The 24296-nt window shown below is 39.3% G+C and overlaps 1 protein-coding gene across 3 annotated transcripts in view; it reads left to right on the top strand.

Annotated features, from left to right (window-relative positions):
- The window catches only part of LOC108498728 (metalloreductase STEAP4-like), an 86727-nt gene that overhangs the window by 24681 nt on the left and 37750 nt on the right, over nucleotides 1–24296 (top strand). Inside the window, exon 6 of one of the 3 annotated variants that reach the window (XM_017817789.1) lies at nucleotides 981–1025. The exons of the other annotated variants lie outside the window; for them this stretch is intronic. The gene's annotated coding sequence lies outside the window, so the exon portion shown is untranslated. The remainder of the gene's footprint in view (nucleotides 1–980; nucleotides 1026–24296) is intronic. 3 annotated transcript variants of the gene reach the window in all.

Raw genomic sequence — 24296 nt, 5'->3', positions numbered from 1 at the left:
TATTTCCTTTCTCATAGATAAAATACTCGAGCGTAAAAAGACTAACTGATACTAATTCTGTGCATGAGGCAACACTGTCTGCCAGTCCCCTTCTTTTGGTGACACACCTACACCCACAAATATCCATCTTGAGGGCCTCTTCTCTCAATGCTTATACAAAAAACAGCATCCAAAGGACACTCCATGCTGCACTGCACATCACACTTACAAAGCACTGCAGATGTATATGCATGTCAGCCTTGCATTGTGCAATATCCACCTTTACAGGGACACCAGAAAGAAATGTGTCCACCCTCACCACGCATCACCACTGATTTGGGAGCTTCTGCTCAGTTCACTCTCAAAGCCTGTTTTGATTCTGCTTATGACTGCTAATGCAGCAGCTATCTATGGACTGCTTGCCATCTGTTGCTTTTGTCACTGAGGTGACTTGTGATTTCTGCTTCTGAATAGAGTCAGCTCAGATTCAGAAATGATCTGGTCCTCCATCACCATAGGTATTGTCCAGGGCAGCACGGAGTAGCAGCCAAATGGCCCGGTTTTGCCCATGCATAGTCCCCACCAACAAGAGCTTAGTGCAACCCATCTAGTATGTGACAGTCATTCCTTATATCTGACATATCTCTGGTCACAGTACAGGCATTAGGAGATATAAAAGTCTAAATTTCCCAGAGCAGGACATCTACATGTCCACTGCCATGGTTGCAGTTGCATAGTAGTGCCCATCACCTTCTTGCCCAAAGGCTACTGTCAATGCGAAGGACACATCACTGACTTCACATGGGAGGTGAGGAATGTTTAATGAATCTGCATGAACTGGTGATGAATGATAGATGTTGCTCATTATTAGCAAAGAAAGGCAAGTACCGCTTGGAGTATTTTGACATGTTAGAGAAGAGTCATGGGAATTCCTTATTTTGGATTATTAAGAGTCCATTCCAAATAAAGAAAATAACTAATATAAAAATACCTATTTTCAGCTTCCAAGCTGCCATCTGAGTTCTTGTCACCACCCAGAGAAGCTGGTAAGCATCTAACAACCTTGTGTTACAGGAAGGTAAAGCTGAAAAGCGTGAATTCGTTTGAGTGACAAAGCTGGAACTAAAACTCAGCTCCTCACCCCAACTTAGTTGTTTATACCATATTTCTCTCCTCTAAAATCTTAGAGTGGTTAAATATGAAGTTCAAGTCATTTAAACAGAACCTGATCCCGCCAGCATATCAACAAGAGTACTACTGTTAACAATTCGTTGTGAAGTCCATGAAGCTGCTGGCAGAAAGTGGGTGTCCACAGCTTCTCTCTGGGAGTAGATGGAAGGTTAGAGAAAATTATGTTTTCTTTAAAATGGGAAAGAGAAATTGTCAGATGATTCTCCAACTTCAGTATTGTTAGCTGTTGTTAAATTAATAAAACATCCAGTACGTGAGCAAACTATCAAGTGGCTTAAGCACAATTATAGTGCATTTTAAATATCAGTTCTAATTATATTTTCCTTTGACAAAGTAATTACACTTCAAGAAACTGCAATCAGAACAATTTTTCACTGCCAAATCTGAGAACAGAAGGTGAAAAAGGTGCATTTAGATGATTTTATAAATGAGTAGCTTAACTTTTATATAATAAAAAACCATAACAGTAGAACAGCTTAAAAATAGACTAGAGAACTCGCATTTTAATCTTATTTCGAGTCATTCAATGATTTGTAATTTAATGAGCCTTAACACAGAGCTTGTATTTAGTTTTCTTTCCCTCCATTAGCTTGATTTCTTGATATATCAAGTTGTTTGGCTGCTATAGAGACAATACATATTTTTAGTCCAAAATTCACACAAGAGCAAAATTAAGCACAGTCATTTCCTGTCCCACCTCATCTCCACAAGATACTCTGAACGTCTGTTAGAGAAGACTGCAAAATACTCTTGTGGGGACTGAGAGGCTATTTACTTTGTCAGGATATCAGGTTCAGGAAGAGAAGGAATAAATTAAAAACCCAGGCACAGAATCCAAAAAGAGCAGGATAAAACTGAGCCTACACCAAAGACCAGAGCTCTCACCTTGATTATTAATGGGGCACTGCTGGAACTACTTAAAGCTTTGAGGAGCTTGCACCAAAACTCTTTAACTGATAAGGAGAGGGAAGCAAAATTACCATGGGTGTTAAGGACATAACCGTACTATGGGATATTTGAGGAAATTGTGGCAATGTGATAAACTTACTATGAAATTTTATTGGGGAGGAAATATAGACATCAATGCAGGTAGGGAAGGAACAATGATGGGAAAAAAGGTGAGAGGAGGGGGGCAGTTCAAAGCCACCAAGTCTGTGCTTGACCACTGCAGTATGTCATTGTTACGCTCCATTCCTAAATATTACCCCAGGTGAGAGTGCTCTCCAGTCTAAGCAAATCTGCTCTAGAGAACTTCAAGACAGAGTAGTCAGTGAATAGTAGAGATCTGGGGGACAAATACCAGAAGTGTGAGAGTTGACTAATGGAGGGACCATAGGTCTGAGCCAGCTATTGGGCAATCCAGGGGCCTGAGAGGTGAAGGACACCATAGGGCTGGACCTGCTACCAGAGAGACCTATTTGTGCTTATGTGTGCATATGTGTGTGTGTGTGTGTGTGTGTGTGTGTGTGTGTTTGAGACCTGCTAGCACAGTTGGATCCCAACTAAACAAGAAATAAGGACCACTTGTATTTCTCACGTTCATGTCAGATGGCCACTGCAGTCTGGAAAACAATGCTGTGACCCAAAGCCTCCCAGACTCATCCTCCAACAATGCTCCCACTGTAATCCCACTGCCTTCACATAACATACGCACACATCTCTAGATGTGCTGTGGATGATCAGAACCACTCTGTGAAGGCAACACTGAAAGAGAAAGCATCTTCTCCATCCTTGCCATGTGGATCTGATGTTATTCCAAGCCGAGGCAGCAAGGAAAAAAAACTCCCATGTTTCCTCTGTGTTGACTTTGATAATCACTCCTTCTGGACTGACAGAAGTGGAATAACATGATAAGAGCAAGAAATGCCGGTCTCCAACTCTTTCCTCCTTGCAATGTAAAGCACGACAGTAGTTTCTGATAGTATAGAGAATACTACAGATTTAATGAGGCCTATAGGGTCCTCTGTGACAGAAGGCCAAGAAAAAAGACTGCCTCTCCAGGGCAGCATGGTAACCTGGATGCAGTATCTTTTTAAGCTCTACCTCAGTCTCAAAAAGCATCAGTAAGGTCTGAAAAAGTTTCAAGTAGTATTTGACATACGACATTAGCTACTCACCTCCCCTTAGTGCCCATGAGAAAACCACATACTCAAGATAGCTCACAGAAAAAGCTTGGTGGAGATGCAGGTAAATAGTGGGTTTATCTGCACAGCTGACTAGTAGCAGATTGAGAGAGGGAAGATAATTAGCAATTTGGGGATGCTGGCAATATGCAATTTCAGACAAAAATATTTGCTTTGAGGCTCTGACTTATAGTTCTGGCTCCATTTCTGTTCCAGTCTTCCTTTCTAGATGCTAGAGACAGTTCAGATTCTGGCTGATTGCTGTTTTATTACACTTTCTTTTCCCCCCATAATTAAAGTATGCTACTTGGTTTTGGAATCGGATAATTTCATTCAATGTTTTCCTTTTTTCCCCATATTCAGCTAATGAGCATCACAGCTAATAAATCTGAAATGTTTTCTGGTTTTCAAATGCCACTCACCCTCAACTGCAAGTTTCAGGGCCACTGCAAGCATGTAGCAGCCTCCCGTGTGCATCCAAGCAGCTGGTACTTATTTTCTTAAGAAGGAAATTCTTAAAGCAATGCTGTATAGCAATTAGATTGCTAGCCTGGCTCTTTCTGCTGCATTCCCCTTATCATTTTGTGAGGGGAATCTCTTTCTCATCATTTTTCGTTGTTACACACTTTTTCAGTGTCCTCCCACAGAAATGCCAGAAGTTGGGTCAGTTGTTTCTGTATACACAAAGTGGTTTGCAGGTTGATGCTGGGACCCGAGAGGCTGTGGAAACTGCCTGGCTGAGCCCCAGGAGTGCAGCACCAGTGTGCCACTCACGTGAAGGACCTGGGAGTGATAATCTACGCATTAAAAAGGAGTTACTGGGATGTACCTGTGGAAACAGCCTCCATCATCCTTACTGTAGTATATGTCTGGAAAAATAGTTCTGTCTCATAGTAGCACTGTGAAGAATAGTAATTACACCTGAGACCATGCAAGCTAACTGGACTACCAAGTCATGTTTTGACTCACTTCTCACCAGATTCAAATCCCAGTTCTCATGTGAATACTGGAAGGTACCGGAGTATTCCACCCATCTAGTGTTTGGTTGTAATTCATAGTCAGGTTCTGAATACAAACAATGTCCAGAAATAGTTTCTTAAAGGCCCTTTTATAATAGTGATCATGATGGGAACATAGAAAAAAACCAAATTCAGGCATATTGGTATTCAGATCCAAGCAAAAAGCATTAGTGTAGTCCTAAAAGTCATTGGCCTGATTTGTTGCCTGAATTATTATATTCCTTCAGGGTTTCAGTGATGACACGCTTGCCACATGCTGTCTGTTTCACACAGTTCTTAGTCTTTCTCAGAATTATTCTGTAAAAGTCAGAATTTATGTAAAAGAAAACTAAGGGAAGATTAGAAAGGCCAGGACTGTGCTAGGCCCAACATACAAAACATTCAGCCAACGTGCCTTATGTGTTGTCGCCAGTGGCACATCTGTCCCTTCTGCTTTCCACCCTCACCCACAAAACATCGTTGGTTTTGCCTTGAATATCACATGAAAATGCACGTGAACATAGGCTTGAGCCTGGGGTTCACAGCAGCAGGGCTTTGGTGTTGATTGTGAGCCATTCTGATGTTTCCCACTGATTACCATTCATGTTTCCCTCCTATTCAACATCTACAATGATTCCTCATTTCTGTTGTCCTCTCTCCTAATGCAAGAGAAAAGGGCATTCCCTAATACTGAAAGGCAGATGCGGAACACTTTCCCCAGGCAAAGCACAATTAGCCTGTGGTCAACTTCTTTCACAATATTCCTTTCTGTCAACATCTTTCGTAGATCCCCCAAATGATTATGCATTTGTACTGATAAGGAGAATACCAGGAGCTTTGGTGGAATATGTCTCCTCATTCTTCCCTCGAGTTACAAAACTGCTTCTCAGTCAAAGAGACAAAAAAGAAAGTTTCTGTGTACTTAGAATATTAAATAACTGCAAACTTTGTATTTCTGTAACACATCTAGTACTTCCTGTTACTGGAGGCAAAATACTGAGCTGGATAGACCAGTGTTTGAATAACAAGGTTACTGTTTATTAATATCATAAAAGACGTCACCTGGTTAGTGAGACGGAACTGTCTTTGACAGCAGACAACTCAGTTCTTTTATAAATGCATGCCAGCTCTTATGCATAAGATAGACAAATGCAATATCAGTAATTGTTGATGCATTTTTTTCCCTTTGTTTCATAGTGTTTCTAAGTCCCATTAGCAATCAACAATTCAATAGTCTCCCAGGTTGCCCTACTCAGAGCAAAAACTTATTTTAAACTTGACTTATTTATTCCTTCTCAAACCACCTACCAGAAGCAGAAATTTTACAGCTTTAAAAATACATTAATACGAAGCTGAAGGCAAGAGTTAATGACAGTCATTTCTACTTTTCTCTAAGTACTGACTTTACATGCAAGGGCTCAAAGAAATTCTTGTTTCTAACAGTATGCATCCTTCACTACAAGATGAGGAATGAGGTGAGTTTCCTTTCTTTTCCAGGAAGACAGGCTTTAAAGGACTTAACATTGCAAAGGAGTCATAGGGTAAAATAAAATAAAAAGGCTTTCCCTTATTATTTCACCCCAGGTTGCCGGCACACCAAATATGCAGCTGAATTGTCACAAAATCAATCAAAAAGAAATATAGAAGACACTTGGGACCTTCAGCCATTACTGCCACACAATATGTGAAACAGTGCCAGGGAGACTCAATGTGTGTGTCCAGTTTTGGTATTTCCCTTGTGAAAAAACCCAAATGTTAACTCTTGGCTGCTTCTGAAATCTTGAACATAAATATTCCTTTTTTTTTAATAAATGGATAAGTTTTTAATTATGAGTCACTCATATTTTAGGGATATTATTATTCTATTTTATTTACATATTGACAGGTTACAGACGAACAAAAACTATTAATGATAAAATATGACAAATGAAGAGACAGGTACTATGCTTAAATGACTTTTCCTCTTAAAGGCTTTGTAAAAAAATAAATGTTTATTGTGTGTTTAAGATAAGACTGGCAGTTCCAAGGCTGCAGGTTTCCCTACACCATATATTTAAATAATTTAAGTATTTAAATGAGCTATCATGTAAGTCTGATCCTTTGAGTCCATATCTACCCTGCACAGTGACCGAACTAAATGTTCATTATTAAATGCAGTTGAAGAAGCAAGGAAGGGTGATAAATTACCACCATACTAAGGAAAACAGCCCTTTAAGCTGCTAAAAGTGTGTGCAGTCTAGTGTCTCTGAAGTACTTTGTGATGTATATCCTCTAAAAACTCATCTAAGACAAGCTTGACAAAGAACTGAGGTAGGCGTCACTGTGGCAGGCAGGCACCAACACTTGAAGAATATAGGGACATTTTAGCTACTGTAAACATGTTTAATTCTTAAATCCCACCTTTCTCACCTTGTACTGTGAAGTTCAAGGATACCCAATAAATGACTTCTATCTCAGGCTGTGCCCTCCACTTGAGACTAATTCCAATGAAGTTAACAGCAGGATTAACTTCTGATTTAATGAGAACTACATATGATTAATTTTATATCTTACTCCGCACAGCTTATACTTGCCATCACTAGGAAGAGTCTAACCAAAACAGAACCTTACTTCTGCAGACACTGCACAGCTGCCCAGAGGTGCCTTATGGATACACAGGAGAGGTCTGACACCACCCAGCCCACCAGGTTTACTGTCCAGCTGCAGACTGACCTCCCACAATGTGGGCAGATAGTTACAGACGTATCAAGCTCATCATGCAGCTAAGCTGCACTGAAGCTAGTTGCTTTAAACTGCTCTACATGAGGAACCCCACCAAAGCAAGGAGCCTGGCAAAAGCTGTAGTTTGTATTGAGTAAGATAGAGGTACTTTTCATGGCTTTAAGCTTTGTTCTTTTCAGCCTCTTCCTCTCATTTCCTCAAGCCTGTGAGCGACTGTGGACACGGCTCATGGCTACAGTTTGTTGACTGAGAGAGGAATTTCCCAATAGCTCAAATCCTGGAGCTGACAAACCTGCTCTATAAATAAGAGGAGTGGCAGTTTTTCATCATGAGTTTAAATTAGGTTTGACCATTCTGAAAAACCTCCAGTGAACCTGCAATACTGATAGGAAGTGCACATATTTACTCCTTGTATAACCTATCTCAAATTAACCTCCTTCTGCCCATCTAAGTTCTTTCCATCTGGAGGAAATTTTGTGACATTCTGATTCAGATGGAGAAAAAAGGCTGTGGTACTTCATCCAAAGTTTTGTCTCCAGCTTGAATGTTCAGCTAATTATGGAGGCACCTATTCTTCCTTGCTAGGTCTTGAGCAACATGGTCCCAGGGTACTGTTGTGCATGCTACCAGCGTGTGTCCCACACTTACCGTCACACACATATCTCCCTTTTCCACCCCTTCCACCTGCTGGTCCGATGGAAATGAACTCATCAGATTCTCAGAAGGCACCAGCCATCTTGGGCTTCATTAAAAAAAAATAGTAATATGAGGGAGTAAATTTCCCCTCATGCCCAGCAGGCAGGTTGGTGCTTGCTGTCTTGTTTGCCACTGATGTAAAAGTGCCAGATCCAAATCCTTCCTCCTCCTACACCTTACAAGAAATCTCAAGTACAAGCACAGACTTCCAGAAAGAATATCTTGATTGTTAGATTACATTTTCATTTCTCCTCTTGGGATTTCTCCACCTTTTTATGCAATTATCCGATATATTTTGGAGCAGAATTTTAATGTCTGCTTTCTGCACTTCTGACATCATCTTGTGGTACATCTCAGGAAACATACATTTAAAAAACAATGTCTGCAGAAGATGTGCCCCTACAAAAAAGTATTGACAGTGCATTAAAATATATTTGATTGCCCTAGTGAAAACTGTCAGAGGCCTACTTGTTCTTCAATGCAGAAAAAGAAAAAAAAAAGGCTTTTGGTTTCTATTGACAAGTCTCCGAGCATATGCAGCTTAGTTTTTTTCCTCTCTTTTTTTAGATTGAGGTTTATTCTCGAGTGAAGGGATCAACTTTTACTACTACAGAGATCAATGAGAACATCACCGGCACTATAGAGATCAATGAGAACATCACCATATATTTCCCTCACTCCCCTTCTGGCTCTATGATTTCCAGAGGAAACAACTTAGTAAGCTTTTTCTGTCTTAACCTTAAGGTGAATTTCTAAAAACATTTTAAAAATCAAGAAAAATACACATTTCCTGTGTATTCTTTCCTATTCTGTTGAGAGTTTTTGTATTCAAGAAAGAGGTTTTAAATTTTTTTTAGTGCCTATTTAGCTCCATTTCCAGTGAACAGACCCTCAGATGAAAGCAAGGATTTTGTATATTCTTAAGCTAATAATGGGAATTTTATTTCTTGTTAGTATTAAAAATTGCATCTGCTTGAGCTTATTCACTGGTAAATTTAGTTCATATATTACCTTATGGAGGTTAGGTAACCTCAGCAAACACGAATTTTACCTCTTCACCTTCTACTCTTTGTGGATTTTCTTTCAGAAGTAATATCTCAGCTGCTAGCACTATATCCTTATCCAGCTTGAAATTGATAAATATACCATTTCCTTTCATGCTGGCAGTTCTCTAAACTTTTGCTGCAATATTGACAGTGATTCTTATGAAATATTTTATGAGGTAATATTGTTGCTGCTATCCTCTTAGCAGATTGTGTATGAAAACCCTACCAAAGCAAATCAACACAATTTAGTTCTCGCATGTTGCTGCCTGGGGTTGAGTGGTTTGATAGATGTGCTGAGTATTTGCAGTCTCAACCTTTGAACTGAGCCTGCCTTCCTGTCCTGGGTCTATTTTATTATTTTGATTCTCTGTCATACTTGTAACAGCAGAACAGTCTTCAGCCTTCATATGGTTCAAACTGCAGTATGTTATTCACTTTTAAGGGTAACTTGATTTCATTTATTTCACATTTATATTTATTCAGACCTGGAGTTTGGATCAAAATATGCTAATCTATATATAACATTATAATAAACATACTAACATTTATTATTGATCTATAGGCAAATGTTTGCAGAAAATGAACTTTTCTCATGACCCAACGCAAAGACATACTCTTGCAGTTATTAATGAAAGTGTAGAAAATCTCCATACTTGAAGTTACTTGAAAGTCAGTTGTATAGGTCCACCAGCAGCCTGATCTAACTGTAAGCTTGAGCGGAAACTTGGACTAGATAGCCTCCAGGGATTCCTTTCAACTTAATTATTCTATTTATACATAGCATTAGCATCTTATCTTTAATATTGATTTTCTTACTATAGTTTGCTGTCTCTTGGGAAGTTCTGCTGCAGAACGAGCTATCAATTCAGCGCTTATGAAATCACCAGACAACAGGGATTGCCTAACCTTCATAGCAAAAGCATAGACTGTGTAAGCTTCCCAGCTGTTTTTACAACTACACTTTTTAGATACCTTATTCTTCTTTTTTCCTGTCCAGGGAAGAACTGCAGTGCTAACTGTGTGGTAGATCAGTGCTCTGAACATATGGTACCCTAAGCCCTACATGTTGCTTGCAATTGTTGTTCTTTAGGTGGCAAATCACTTAATAAAATTCAAGCGTATAAGGACAAGTATATGTCCCATCAAGGAATATTTTCTCCTGATGCCTATGTGTTTCTCTGCAGCCACTCCTGGTGTAGGAGCTCCCAATCTGCACACTCCTGCTGTCCATAGAGTCCTGCTGAGCCAAATCAACCAACACCTTTCCTTCAGCAGCACTCTCTTCCTACCCCCTTCCCACTGAGTCTTTCTGAGTCTGCTATAACAGTGTTTTGGGATGTTCATGACTTTCCTAGCAGAAGACCTTTCCAAAATGGACCAAAGTATGAGGACTTCTCTGAGTGACACGGACCAAGGTTCAGCTGGTGACAATAGACACACACATTGCTCGTTCATTGATGGAGAAGGCTTCAGCAAAGTCTAATTAGAAAATAATTGCCAAATGCAACCACAGTAGCTTCTGTTAGATACCAATACATCACAGCATCTAACACTTCACCATCATCTTCTAGTCCTTTTTCAGCATGATTTAATCCTCCTCCACATGGAATTCAGGGTTCTGGGTGTTTCTACTGTAGGCAGATAGGTGGGCACTAGGAGTTTGTACTGCTTAGGGCATAGAGCAAGCACTAAGTCTGAACTGACTGGAGTAGTATAAAAGATAGACAGATTGCAGCTATCATTCCTACTCTCCCCTATCACCTAAACACATAAGGTTAGCATATATGATTTTCTAGGGTGATGAGTTTGATCCCATCAATAGATTCTAGCTATGGAAATATAATTTCTTTAACCGTCCAACTTTGGAAAGGGTGATATTAGGCAAGGAAGAATGAATGTAGTAGAGAAAGTTAAAACAGAAGGAGGCACAGAAAGAGAAGCCATACCTCTGCAGAAAAGGCAAAGTCACTTCACACACATACCAGGGAAAAGACAACAAAAGTGTAACCAAATTATTTGAGCACAGTCTTTATGAAACCAGGAAATCACCTATGTGAAATACAAAACAAAACCTGAAAAAACAAAAACAAAAGTAGAGTAAATTTTGCATAATATGTCCATCCTAACCTAAGGCTTAGCAAGTAGAAATCTACAGAAACTGATTTAAAATAAGGAATTAACTTTGAACTGTGAATGAAGTCAGAAAGGTAGAATGCACGGTGCTGACACTGCTCAGAATGGACCATTTCCTACAGCCAGTTGGGACAGGCAAAGGGATGTAGAATTATTTAAATAAGGATCATAATTTAATCCATGAGGCTCACCATTCTGTATCTTTAGGATTTTAAATCATAGCATTCATAAATTTTATTGTATTTGAAGACCTTTATTCAATCCTTATCATCTACCAGAGCTTTCTGTACAGTAAATAAAGTTTCTAATTGGAGAACGAAGATCAGATCTATTTTTGTAGCTTACTTGAGTATATAGATCCCATGATTAGCAAAAAGAAAATAGTTGAAACAGGCAATAATGAAAAGCTTATGAACTGAAACACTCTACTCAGATGAATTGGTATATAAATGATCTGAAACAACTGTATTTCCAGATGTAGCTGGAAAAATCAAGGTTTGTTTGAGAAGGACCTGCAAACAAATGTAGTGAGAAATCTGCAGTGACCCGATCAACTTCGCAACCTTGGTACATCCCACAATCCTAGCAAAGATGACTGTACAATATTTCTAGGTGACAAATGCCAGATACAACCAAACCATTTTACTTCTTGTGATCTACAATGGCAAAGTGGCACACGATAATTAGTTACTTCAGGATTTATCACAAGCTTATGATTTCAACTTTATGAGAAATCAAGTGTTACGTCAGACATTACAGGACTCTGAATCTTCTGCAGAGCTGGAGCACATGCTCAGTATGTTATGCAAGATCTGAAGTTACGAATGATACTTTTAAAATGGTACATCAGCTTCATCCTTTCCTTGGCTATTGCTACTGCTGTACGTACAGACAAATTTTAACTGATATATTTCAGAAAGGATTGGGCAAGTCAGTGTATTTGTTAAGGTGAGTTGATGAGTACATTGCTTGCGTGACATACACCAGCTGAAAAACTCTTTTTATGCTGCACCAACCTTTTGTCTCTAATTGTTTTGTATGATCTTTGCTTTTTACCTGCAACTGTATGCAACCACCAAATTGTTTAAACGTGTGGTTACTTATTTTGTGGCCAGTTAAGGATAAGCAGCACTTTGGGCTGTAAGACAGTTGAGTTAAATTGTCTTGCTGAAACCACCCACTGAAAATGTAACAGTTAAGTTGAACTTATTGCTAACTGTACTTTTTCTCCCTTTTCTCCCTTTGTTTCACATTCCTTTGCATCCTACTCTCACCACATACTTCGTGTTTAACTTTCGAACTTAAGGAAACCTTCCTAGTTTTAAGGGGAAGGGAGGGAGTAGCACAAAAAGAATTGCAGAAATATATAAAGTCCAAAAGGATTACTTCAATCACAAGCAATTCCTTCGATCATTTTTAATCAAGCAACGAGAACTTACATTGTGATAAATCTCTGCATTTTTTTAATAATTGTCCCTCCTGAACTGATGTTAGTGCCCAAATCAGTACTCTTTTAGGAAAGAACATTGTAATCTCTTATTTCTTCTTGTCAAGCAGTGTGAAATACATTAATTCTGTAGATCAGTTTTTTCAATAAACATAAAACCAATGATATCACAGCATGTGTGTACTCACTGCAGGAAATTTTGACTGCTCTGAGAACCAAAGGTCCAGCTAGAACCAGCAAAATATCCAATGTCCTAATGTGAAATTTTTCTCCAATACAAAATTCATAAGAGCCTCAGATTTCTTCTCACTTGCACTTACTTTTACTAGTTGTCCATCCGAGTGATGTTCTATATTGTACAAGTCTCCAGTCTTGAGCACATTATTTGAATATCCTGCCATCAATGGGCTTGCTGAGAATCATGTAATTAACAGGCAGGGATAGAATTTTAAAAATATGAAAACTGAGGTCTACTATCGTCTGACAAAGATGCAGTTTTGTCCCAACTAATTAACATTGACACTGAGTATGCTACACGGTAGCTAAATTGCAAGTTGGTTTGTTTGCGTTAATTGCTCTGTTACACATTATTTATCTGTCCTGAATTAATTTAAGCAAGAACAGTTTTTGTTCTTTGGATTTCAATGAAGACTGTATTAAATATAGCTGCTTTCATTTCCTTTGCCACTTTTCCTTGATGTTGCAAAAAGATCAATTTGAAAAGAAGGAAGAACACAGTAAATTTTGGCTCAGTGGGAGATGCACTCACAGTTGGATTCCTTCTTTTTATATTTCTCATAAATGCACAAGTATGTTGCCTCCTGCATTTTCCTAATGACAGAAATTTAAAGTCCTAGACAACAATCAACACTACAGGGGCAAAAGTAGTGCAATTTTATTACCATAGAAATAAAACCAAAAGCTAGATTTGAAGCTGTACATTTTTCAACTTTATCGTAATTTCAGTTTTTACCACTTTTGCTTATCGTACATCAAAAAAATCTCAGAGTTCTCAAGTTATTACTGAGTATATCAGATCATTTTTAAATTAAGTATGAATAATAAATAGCGAGAGTGCTGATTTTCTTTGTGAATATGGTATTGATATGAGTAGCATGTTGACAGAGGATGCTGAATCCCAGGCAGGTTAAATAATTTACTCAACCCCACACAAAGAAGTGGCAAAAAAGGGCATGGGTGACAGTACCAGGCTGTTCTGCAGAACAGGAGCCAATTCAGAGAAAAATTGTGGGGGCTAGAGAAATCTGCACAGACAAAATGCAAACAGACTTCACAACTCCCACCGGCTGCAGTAAATTTTCTGACATTTTATGAGATGACATTGTGGAATGTCCAGTTAAAGCCTTGACCTGCAGTGGGGAAAAATTAAAATAAGCATAAAATTCCCATCCAAATTAACAAGCCTCTAGCTCTTTCAGACATTTCTAGTTGAAGAAGAGGAAGAGGTAGCACTAAGATTATGATTTTGGTGCAGGCTTGTTTGAAAGATCAGGACAGGGTGGTGGTATCTAAATGGGGTGAAATAGCTGCCTTAGGGATTTAGTGAGTTAAATTAGTGAAGAAAAATATCATGTGCCCCTTCTGTTTCTCTTTTATTAATGAAAATAACTAATGTGAGATGAAAATTTTATTAAGAAAAGAGGTTTATATTTGCCATAGTAAAGACCTTAATAACAAATATGGATGAGGACATAGGAATTTTTTTTTAAGGAATTAAGGAGGTGGTGAATGCTCTCAAAGCAACATTCTCCACTCAAACTCCCCTTGATTTAAACATTGCTACAAGAATCACTAATGCACTGCAGAGATAACAGATGTCCCTCAACTAAAGAAAATTACAGGGAGATCATCACAGAAGTACAGCCTCAGCACAGAGAGATATCATTATTTTCAGGCTCTAGCAATCTGCAGACTCTGCTGAAAAGAAATATAGCCACAGTCAGACCTAATTTACACTAGTGAAAATCCATGTTGAAGCAAATAATTTATTTTAACTAATTATTGTGAATGGAGGTTGGAATCCATTCCAGAGCCTATAATTTTTCCTCATGCCTGAAAAAATGTAGTCTAATGGAATTAGATATCACAAGACCACGACCTTATAATTCTCTGAGAGACGGGATAATGAAGAAATGTCTGCAAGAAAAGAAATCCCAACTTCTACTCTGGACTGTGTTTGGCAGATGGACAGCCATCACTAGCTCTGCACTACCTCTGGTGCGCTAAGCCTCAACTTCACTAGAAGGTGTATGACTCCATGCATTCATAAGACAGGACTAGTTGCAAACCATTCTTATGAAGTATGAAAGATATCAAACCATATGAGACTTCCAGAGAAATCAAGATCTTTAAAATATAAATATGGGAAAAATACATACAGCAATGTTGTTTAGGCATCGGCTTGCAGCTATTTTAGAAAACTAAAGCAATAGGCACATTCTCAGATATGTAAAGGGAATCCCATTATATTCCCTTATAAATAAGGGAGAAGGAATCAACAGAGTCACATTCTTTTTCCACACACTTTTATGTCTTCTCTAATATTAGTGCTGAATCTACTTAGAGTACCACACAGACCAATAAATTACTATTGACAATATGCTACATGAGCAAGAAAATCACTACTTCAATCTACGTTATTCATATTGAGAAACACTGTATTGTTATTGCTTTTTGTAATTTTTTACATTCCCAGCAACAGCAGAGAAGAATGTATTAAACAGTATGAATGATTCGCCATTTCTTGGGTGCTAGTACAAAACCTGAATTTTGACATCCTTTGCTGAGCTCTGTCCAGGCTCAGGAACCTAAAGCACTTTAAAATTGCAACAAACTCTTTATTCATACACACAGGTCCATACAGAACACTACAGAATCTCTACAACCATTGCAGCTCAGCAGAGCAGCTTTTCACCACTCGCAGCAGCACTATATAGTAATTGTAAGGACCAAACACTGAACAATATATTCAGTGAAGCTGTGGGGGGTCAGGGACACAAAATATAAATTAAGATATTGTAAACTGAGCTGAGACCAATGCCTGCAGTTAAGGTCCTTTATCAGGCTCCGGATTCAATTGCTTATAATTTTAATTTAACCATTGAGCCAGAGGTTTTCTGTCCCAGAGGCTGTCTTGAGTTAAAATCTCAGATCAATTTTTTTCCTCTGTTCCCAGAACAAGGGCATTGCTGGTGAGGTGAGTGCATTTGGCTTCAGGTGGTCTGAAAAGCCACCTCTTCAACAGGTTCTAGTTACCACTGCAGCAACAAAAGAGGCCTTGCAACCATCAGCTACTGCTGGGAAGGCTCACACAGGAACGATATGACAATTAAACCTTCAGATTCATGGGTCTGACCACAAGAGTATTCCCACCAGTGCCATGAGTGTAAGGAAAATATATCATGCTTGGGCCATACATTATTGTCATCTGTTTTGTTGTTAAGCTTTGAATAAAGTGTTTGAAAATTAGCATGAAAGGTACTACTGAGATGTTGGAAATGACACTGTTCCTGTAAGAACTTAAAGGTTAACCAAAACTACAAGGCTTTAAATAGATTTGTTTTGCCACAAAATTATGAAGGTCCTGGGTAAAGAGAGGAGACAATCTCAGGAAGAGATCCATCTGGGGAAAGAAGCAGCAAGGACTCAGGGTGTTGAGTTAAGGGCTGCTCTCTGTGGTCTCTGAGACACCTTCCATGCACTTCAGAGAAGAGGTAGCCAAGACCTCAGGGCACAGAAAAAAACCTGTATGGGAATAGAGAAAATCAGGAAAAGTAGCTGGGGAAAAAATAAAAGGTCATCTATTAGCAGAGAGAAAGATATAGCTGGGGTGTGAGACAGAGCAAACAAAATAGAAAAGGTGTGGAACTTGGATACTGAAGGCCAGGTGGGATGGCAGTGAATGGGTTGGAAGCAGAGTGGTGGTGAGGGCCAGGGCAGGATTCTGCTGAGTGATGAGAGGAGACAGAAGAGCAGGACGTGCAGCACAGAATGCTCCTCTGAAACTCAGAACCAGAGACAGTTGTTCTGAATTTCTTTATTCCTCTTCTGTACTGTTTTTCTCAACCAGGCTGGAAAAAACAGAAAGCCTGTCATACCACACCATATGGGCCTATCCTGAGGGCCAGTCATCTAAAATCCGTCACACAAGTGTGAGCTGAGCAAGTGACTGGGAGCTGCATTGCATGATTATGCCTTGTGAGGGTCTGCTATAACTGAGGCACTCAGAATATTAATGGATTTTACAATGCCTAGAGGACAAACGAGGATGCATTTAAGTTGGCAGACCTTAGAATAAGTCCAAACATATTGTATGACTGAATTTCTGTGTATTCAGGTTGGTGGGGGCTTTTGTTTTTGTTAGGCATTAAAAACATAACACTTGTGTCATGAAAGCTAAAAGACATAGTAGTTTTCTGTACATGGAATGAACACTGTAGAAAGGAGTATGTAATTCAAGGCAGTAACATGGTGCGTAAATCCAAAGCAGTTGAATTTATTTTGCAAAGAAAACCTTCAATCTAGAATTTCACAACTTTCCCAAGTTTGACTTGCACTTTAGTATTGCCTTACAGGGTAATGGAATGAAGGAATTATGCAAACTGTGGTGCAGAGACCATGGAGATCATCTCATCACCTTTCTTACCGAAGTAGCCCAAGATTTTTAACTAGTGCAAGCTCATTTTCAGAGTCAGTGTACCCCAGTTTTAAGCATTTGCTGGGAAATGCTTCTCTTCTTCTGCGAAGTCGTCATACCGTGTGAGGAGCAGTGGCTCCAGAGACATGAGAACTGAGTGATCTGCAAAATCAGGCATCTCATCTGGTAGGTCTGGTTTTAAAAGTGCCAGACTAAATGCTGGGTCAGACATAGAGTGGCTTCTGCAAAACATGACAGGACCCAAAGAGGTTGTCTAGTGTCACAGGAGACTGCAGAGCAGAAAGTTATTTTTGGAACCATTCCTTCTTCTGCAGCCTATAATTACTTTTCATTTCTTCAACTGCTTCTATAAGCAATTTCTCACCAGCATGGGGTTTGCACTGTCAAATTATATACTTTATCTACCTATCTCAGTCCCATTTTTGTTGGTTTTTAGAGCAGAGAACCACAGGGGATCTCCTGAGCTGGTGTAAATTTTTATCTCATTATGGAACTCATTTCACTGGTGGTTGAAAAGTGAAGACTACTGTGGATTTGGCATTTGGGCATTCTTTGACATCAACAAACTGAAGAGCCCAGAGAAAGCACCAACCAGAAAAATAATTCAATACAAAACAAACAAACAAACAAAAAAATGCACAAAACCATTTTTTTTACTTTAATTATCATTTGGACTTCTTCCACAGCCACAAGGAAAACTTAGGAATGCTGTCAAACACATGTGCACAGCTCCCATTTCCCACTGAAGTTTCCAAAGAGTTTCATATGCTTAGTGAAGGGTAAATAATTTTCTGTGAGCCTCTTAATGTTTATTTGCAGATGTGTTAGAATCTATATGACCAGTATGCAGAGACATTATTGCATTTTATTGTCCTTCAAATGTAAGTTGATTTAGAGAATAAAACTTGTTACACAAGTTCAGCAACAGCAGGCTTATTTTGCATTTTTGCAACACAAACACAACTGCTACAAAAACTGAATCATGAACTGTTGCTTTCATAAATTATGAGATATGCCTTCTTAGCATTTCAAAAATGAATGAATAAGTAATATTTGAAAATGTATCTTCAGTACACTTCCAGTTATTTTCTTTTGGCTTTTTAAGTCTATATTGCAGCAATAGAATCATCACCACTCCAGGCATGCTAGGAATCAGTATCATCCAATATGGGTCCTGAGCGTTGCTCTTTGAAACATGTTTCTACCATGGCAATAGTTTAATGATTGCTTAATATATAAAAAATACCTTTAACATTTTATAGTATCATCATGCCACCTAGAGGTGGCAAATCACTGAGGCTCCCACTTATGCTCAGAAAAAAGCAACATCATTAGAGGTATAGTGGGATGGAGGTCTTTAAAGGTAACTTTTCACTAGTGTAGAGATAGTGCCCTATGGCATGGACCCTATAGTGGGCAGTGTATCTGGTGATTCAGATCCCATGGGGGGTAGCAGTGGAAAGTAACCCTCTTAGAAGATGTACCTTTGGGGGTTCTGGTTATGCATAACTTCTGATCCCAACCCAATAATACGGACTCCTTTCTGACTCTTCATATCCCATACGAAGCCACTCAGCTAAGCAGAAATCAGTCTGCCCAGATGCCTCTGGTTAGGTGCTTTAGTGGCAAGACTCATAATTTAAAAAATGGCAAATAAGCTTGCAGTTATGGAGAAAGTCCCTAATTTCAGTGAACTAACACACCTCTTCAGTTACAGCTCCCATTGCAGAGAGAGGCCAGGAGAGATGGAAAGCCCAGCAACATGAAATATACTGTTTTCAAGAAACTGTCCCTCTGGGACATGGAGCATGGACTTTCTGTGTCCAAATGGTCCATGTCACCAGCTGCAGAAGAACTGTGGGCCCGTTTGCTATAGTTTGTGTCTGGTACTGAGAGAGGCATGAACTCTGCATGAGATGACCTGTAGGGCTCTTATCTCCTTGCGCTTACCTTTGATCTCCCCTGCACAGACCTTCATCCCAGTTAGTGCCTAAGCTGATGAGAGAGACACTGACAGTCTTTCTCCATCACATAAGTTCTTCTTCTCATTAAACACATGGAAATGTAATATCTGAGGCTGCTCCAACAGATTTGGTTTCAATTAGGCCATGGGTTCCAGCACTATTAGTAAAGGACAGGATATGCTGTTGGCTGGGACTCATTAGGAAGTAAGTTAGGCATTCAAAAACCCACTGCTTATGCACAAAAGAAAAATAAGCAATGGACAATCTGTTGCTTTTCTACCCAGCTCCACTAGAAACTGTGCTGCATCTGGCACTCCATATTCACCTGCCTGTGAAGTCCTACAGAGGAATAAACACTGTAAGGATCAATGCTGCTTGAAGCAGTAAGATGAGTCAAGTCCATTTCAAAAAGGAAAATTTAAAACAAACCGCCAGCCTTGCACTCACCAGATGCTCCCCATCTGTCTTGATCCCTTGATTTCCCAATACTTTTGCTACTTCCCTGAAGTAACAGATCTCTGACCAGGCACCAAGTATTTCTTACAGAATTAAAGGACCACCAGATAATTCACCCTGGAACTGGTCTCAGAAGGTCTCTCATCCAACTTCCTGCTCAAGGATGAGTGTGAGATCAGAACAGCTTTCTCATAACATTGTCTAGTAAGGTCTTGAAAACCTGCAAGGACAGAGACAGCACAGCCTATATGGTCGAACTGTTCCACAGCTTCACTGTTCCCTCAGGGAACAAGTTTCTCATTGTATTCAGTCTGGATCACCATTTTTCAGCTTATACTGCTCCACCATGCATCTCTGTGATGAGGCTGGCTCCATGTTTTCATAACTTGCTTGTCTGTACTGCAGGGATTTGGTCCCTTCTGAAGTCATATCGTCTGCAGGCTGAACAAGCGGGTCCTTCAGTCTCTTCCCGTGGGAGAAGTGCTCCAGCCCTGACCACTCTGGGATCCCTCTGCTGAACATGTTCCAATTCATTGTTGTCTGTCTTCTATTGAGGCCCCAAAACTGGCTGTAGTAATCCAGGTGTTGTCTAATGAGTTTAGCTCATTAGCAAAGCTCAGCATTTGCTATAAATTTATTACATTTTTTAGCCCTTTCTACAACATTTGCCTTTATTATCTCATGATTTCTGCCTCAGTGAAGCGCGGGAGATCTATGTGTTTCATACATGTGCGCAAACTCTCCTTAATAAGGAGAGCAAAAATAAAGAAGAAACGGAAGGACTACTGACAGGAGGCTGCTGTTGGAAATTGGCAAGAGATAAGTGATTATGTTTAGTTATGATTCTCAACTTCTTTTACCTTCAGGTGATTCTTGTCCTGTTTTTAAGGATACAAGAAGAGTAAATTAAATAAGGGCATTGCATAGTAAAACTACTGAGAAAAACAGAAATATCTTTTCCCTGTAGTAAAAATCTATTGCTTGGTTTACTTTATGCTTTCTGTTACATATAAAACCTATGGTTGAATTTGCTTTACTATCTACTGTTATATTCCTATATCTAAAAGTACAGAACAAGCAAACCTCAGCATTGAAAAATAATTCAGAAAATAAAGTCTTAGCTCAGTGCCGTTGCAAAATAGCATCAAAGGCATTCTGGAAACAACCCTAATCACTAGAAATATATGTCAAAAGTAGTAATTAGTATTGTAATCATCCTGCAGGCTTGGCATCTGTCTTATATAAGCACTTAAGCCCCAAGAAAGCAGGTCAGCATGAATTCAGTTGACACTTACAAATCGATGAGATTGGAAGAACCAACCAGAACTCAGAAAAATATCATGTTAGCCACATCTGCGTTCACTTAGATAGTGTTACATGGGATGTTTTCACCAAGCTCCCAATACCATCTGTCTATGTTATCCAGCAATTCCTCCAATGTAGAATTCATAAGCTGCTTTGGAAGCAGGAGTTACTCCATTTCCAGTCATATCTCTAAACAAGAACAATCATTTCCACTGTGCTTTGTGCTGCATTCAGAGTTCTTGGAACACTGAGCACTCATGTCTCCTATGCTGGGAACCAGAGTGATTGCAAAGCCACCACGGGCCATATCGAAGAGGCTCTCTGCCCATGCCATGGTACACATCACGACCAACAAACTGTGGCAGCAGAAAATTGAACCGTTGTAGCTACTATCTGAAGTAGCTCCATCTGTGGCTCAACCTCTTTGAGAAACATTAGTCTTTCCCAGCAGAGAACTGTGTTAATGGAAATCAATGACTGTAGCATCATGGTTTGCAGCCCAACATAGTGGGAGCAGACAGACTGATTTGGGTTTACCTGGAGTACAGAGATCAGTCATTCCTGTGGCACTGGGAGGATATCTGTCAGCAGGGCAGAGTGACCATGTTCTCAGTTGCCCTTCCTCTGTCCGTGGCTGCCACAGTCTGCTGGGGTAGACAGTGCCTTAGCATCCATATCCCATTTTGGTTTTCCTCTATGGGCACATGCACTTGTGTCACAGAGCCAGCATCCGGTTAATTTTGGCTAATGAGGATAATTTAAAATTTCCTCTTTGCTGATTTTTTTTCTCTAAAGAGAAAGAATAAGATAAAAGACTCAAATAAAAACAGCTCCAGATCTGATGTCAGAACAGATATACCTTTTTTCCAATCTCTGAAACTTCAAGTTTCTTAGGACTGTAAAACCAGGTGCTTTGGAGCAATAATAGCAATAACAATTTTATCTCTAGTCATATAATTAATATTCTGGTCTTATTCATAAATGTTTCTAAAAACTCTGGAAGTTTACTGTAAATATTGTAGGTTGAGGCTATCTGCTTTAAAAAGACAAGTCCAGGCTTTAACCTCTTCCTATTTTTTTTTTTTAGAACTATTAATTTACTTCAAGATTATCGATTTTATTTCAAGATTATCAGAAGCTTGACTCCTAATATAGAGCTATTGGCTCCCAACATAGAGGTGAAATTTTCCAAAAACTTGGTACAAGGCTGCTCTGCTTGTCTTGTTTCCTGAAAATCAGCCACTTTTTTTGAGCAATGCTGAGAAGTCACAAGTCCTGAGACCTCAAAATTGTCAGTAAAATTTGAGAAGGTTTTGGTATATTTTTATATATATATAAATGAAAGAGATTGTTCATATGCATAATGAAATATGATATATTTATTAGATAAATGAGAAATTTATTACAATGTGAATGCACACTTCTCAAGAAAATTCACAGTCCTTTTGTTTCCATAACCATGGAAGATCATTTAATTTCATCTTTTACAGGATAGGCAGTTATAGTGTTCGGTTTCCTATTCCATGAGTTAATGTTAAGCTTCTCAGCAAGTGTCTGCCTTGTGAGTTAATCTTGCAGTCATTATCTACACCAGCAAAATATACCCTTGTGACTGAAAGAAATGGCACCTTAACATAAAACAGAAAAGCAGATGCCCACTGTGATCAGCAAAAACAACCTGAGCATGATGTTCCTTGAGGATCTCTTTGAATTGATACATAATGACAACCACCATCAAAACAAAGATAATGTCATAAAACAGCAATGGTGAGAAGGTGTAGTAATATTTGAAACAATAAAACTGAATTTTTGAAAAAAGTCTAAATAAAGACCATACTAATACAATCAGGGAAAGAATTAGTGGAACTGGATTTCCTTCTAAGCAATCCTGCACTTTTTTGCTATTATGATGAGCAATCAGTTGAAGAAAAAAACAATTACCCTAGCCCTGATGTGGTGCAGGAAAGGATTTATAAAGAATAATTGCATTCACAGAACAAGGAGGCTAGTGAAAAACCCACTGTTTCCACATGCACCACCAAATTCCCTTTCCAGCTAATGTGCGAATCTTTTATACTTTGTGATTCATCTCCTTGTGCATGTTATTCACATTAGCCATCACCCAAAGAGAGATACAAGCACAGAGAGGTCCAATGGAAAAAAAAGCCCAGAGACTCCCAGGCTTGTGACCCTTACTCCCTGCTGCTTGTCCTGACCTGACTTGCCACCCCGCACAGGAGGTCACTGTTGTACAGAACTGATTAAAGGCAAGTTATTCTATTTCTCACAAGGTGAAAAAAAACAGGTCATTAACAAGGCCCACAGTACCTACACAATTTTGCTAAAGTGACTGCACTGAAGCTCTACCCTGCAGCAGTGGTACCCCACATACTGCAGACAGGACAGCAGCAGCATTAAGGGGTGTTCAGCCCACCTTCATCCGCCCTCGCCTCACGTCAGATTACCATGCTCACAAAGTTCACCTGTGCTGAACTAAGACCTACACGCCCTCACAACATCCTCTGTTGAGATGTGAGCATTTTTTCTGACTCAGTCCTGATCTTCTGCATACTGCCCTCCTCCTCCTCAGCCTTTATCACTAGCTCCACCCTCCAGCAAAGGCAGAGTTGATAGCCTGTGTAAAGTTAACCACCAGTAGGTCTCTCATCAGTCCTCAGGAAGGAATTAATATAAATACAGTCTTTGGCTTCTCTGTTTACTGGTGATACAGTAAAATGTTTAAATCCAACTTTTATTCATTGAGAGCACTATTCTAAGCCTATCTTTGTATTATCTGTTGCTATGCATACAAGAAATATAAATTATCTGTGCAAGTAGAGTAGTCCCTGAAAACATCTTGCACTGAGCTCTCTTAAAACATACCTTTTACTCCTTTCTTCTGTCTCATCCACTTTGTAATCCTTTAATCTTTGCCAGCACAATGCTTTCCAAAAGAGTTATATCCATAAAAATAACAAAACCTCTTTGCGGAGAGTGATATGAGTGAAACAGTAATACCAGAGAACACAAAGCAGTGCAAAAGTGCTCAAGAATGTTCATGCTGGGAGTAGCTAAACTCATGAATTGTTTCCCCTGTAACGTGTCAGGTCTATCACTCCCTGCAACACTGACCCATGACTGAGACAAAGAGAGAACAGCTTTGTGTTCTGTGTGTCAAATGTGAGGTCTGAGTGTTTGCATACAAAGTCAAAAGACAGAACTTTCCAGAAACATCTGCCTTATCTCTACAGTTGTCTGATTTTTTCCAAAGACCCTTTCATTTTGTCTGTTCTGCTTCGAAAACCTGCTCGTACCTGTCCCCCTATGAAGTGCAGAGGCTGTCCCTTGTAAAGTAAGCTCTTCTATAATCAGCACACACAGGGCACTGAGCTTCATATGTATCCTCTATTCCTTGCAGTCACCATCTAGTTACTTCACTGTAACTGCTCTCGTCTGGCTTTCCCTTTCACACTGGTCCGTACTGTTGTGACTTCTTCCCCTTTCGGTCTTTGTGCATATGTCTGAGCACTGACCAAGGGTACATAAACATCTGAGGTTT

The sequence above is a fragment of the Lepidothrix coronata genome, unplaced genomic scaffold (genome assembly GCF_001604755.1).
Source record: "Lepidothrix coronata isolate B3197 unplaced genomic scaffold, Lepidothrix_coronata-1.0 Scaffold62, whole genome shotgun sequence".
Lineage (NCBI taxonomy): Eukaryota > Metazoa > Chordata > Aves > Passeriformes > Pipridae > Lepidothrix > Lepidothrix coronata.
Note: the sequence above shows the minus strand (reverse complement) of the source record. Positions and strands in the feature narration are given on the sequence as shown.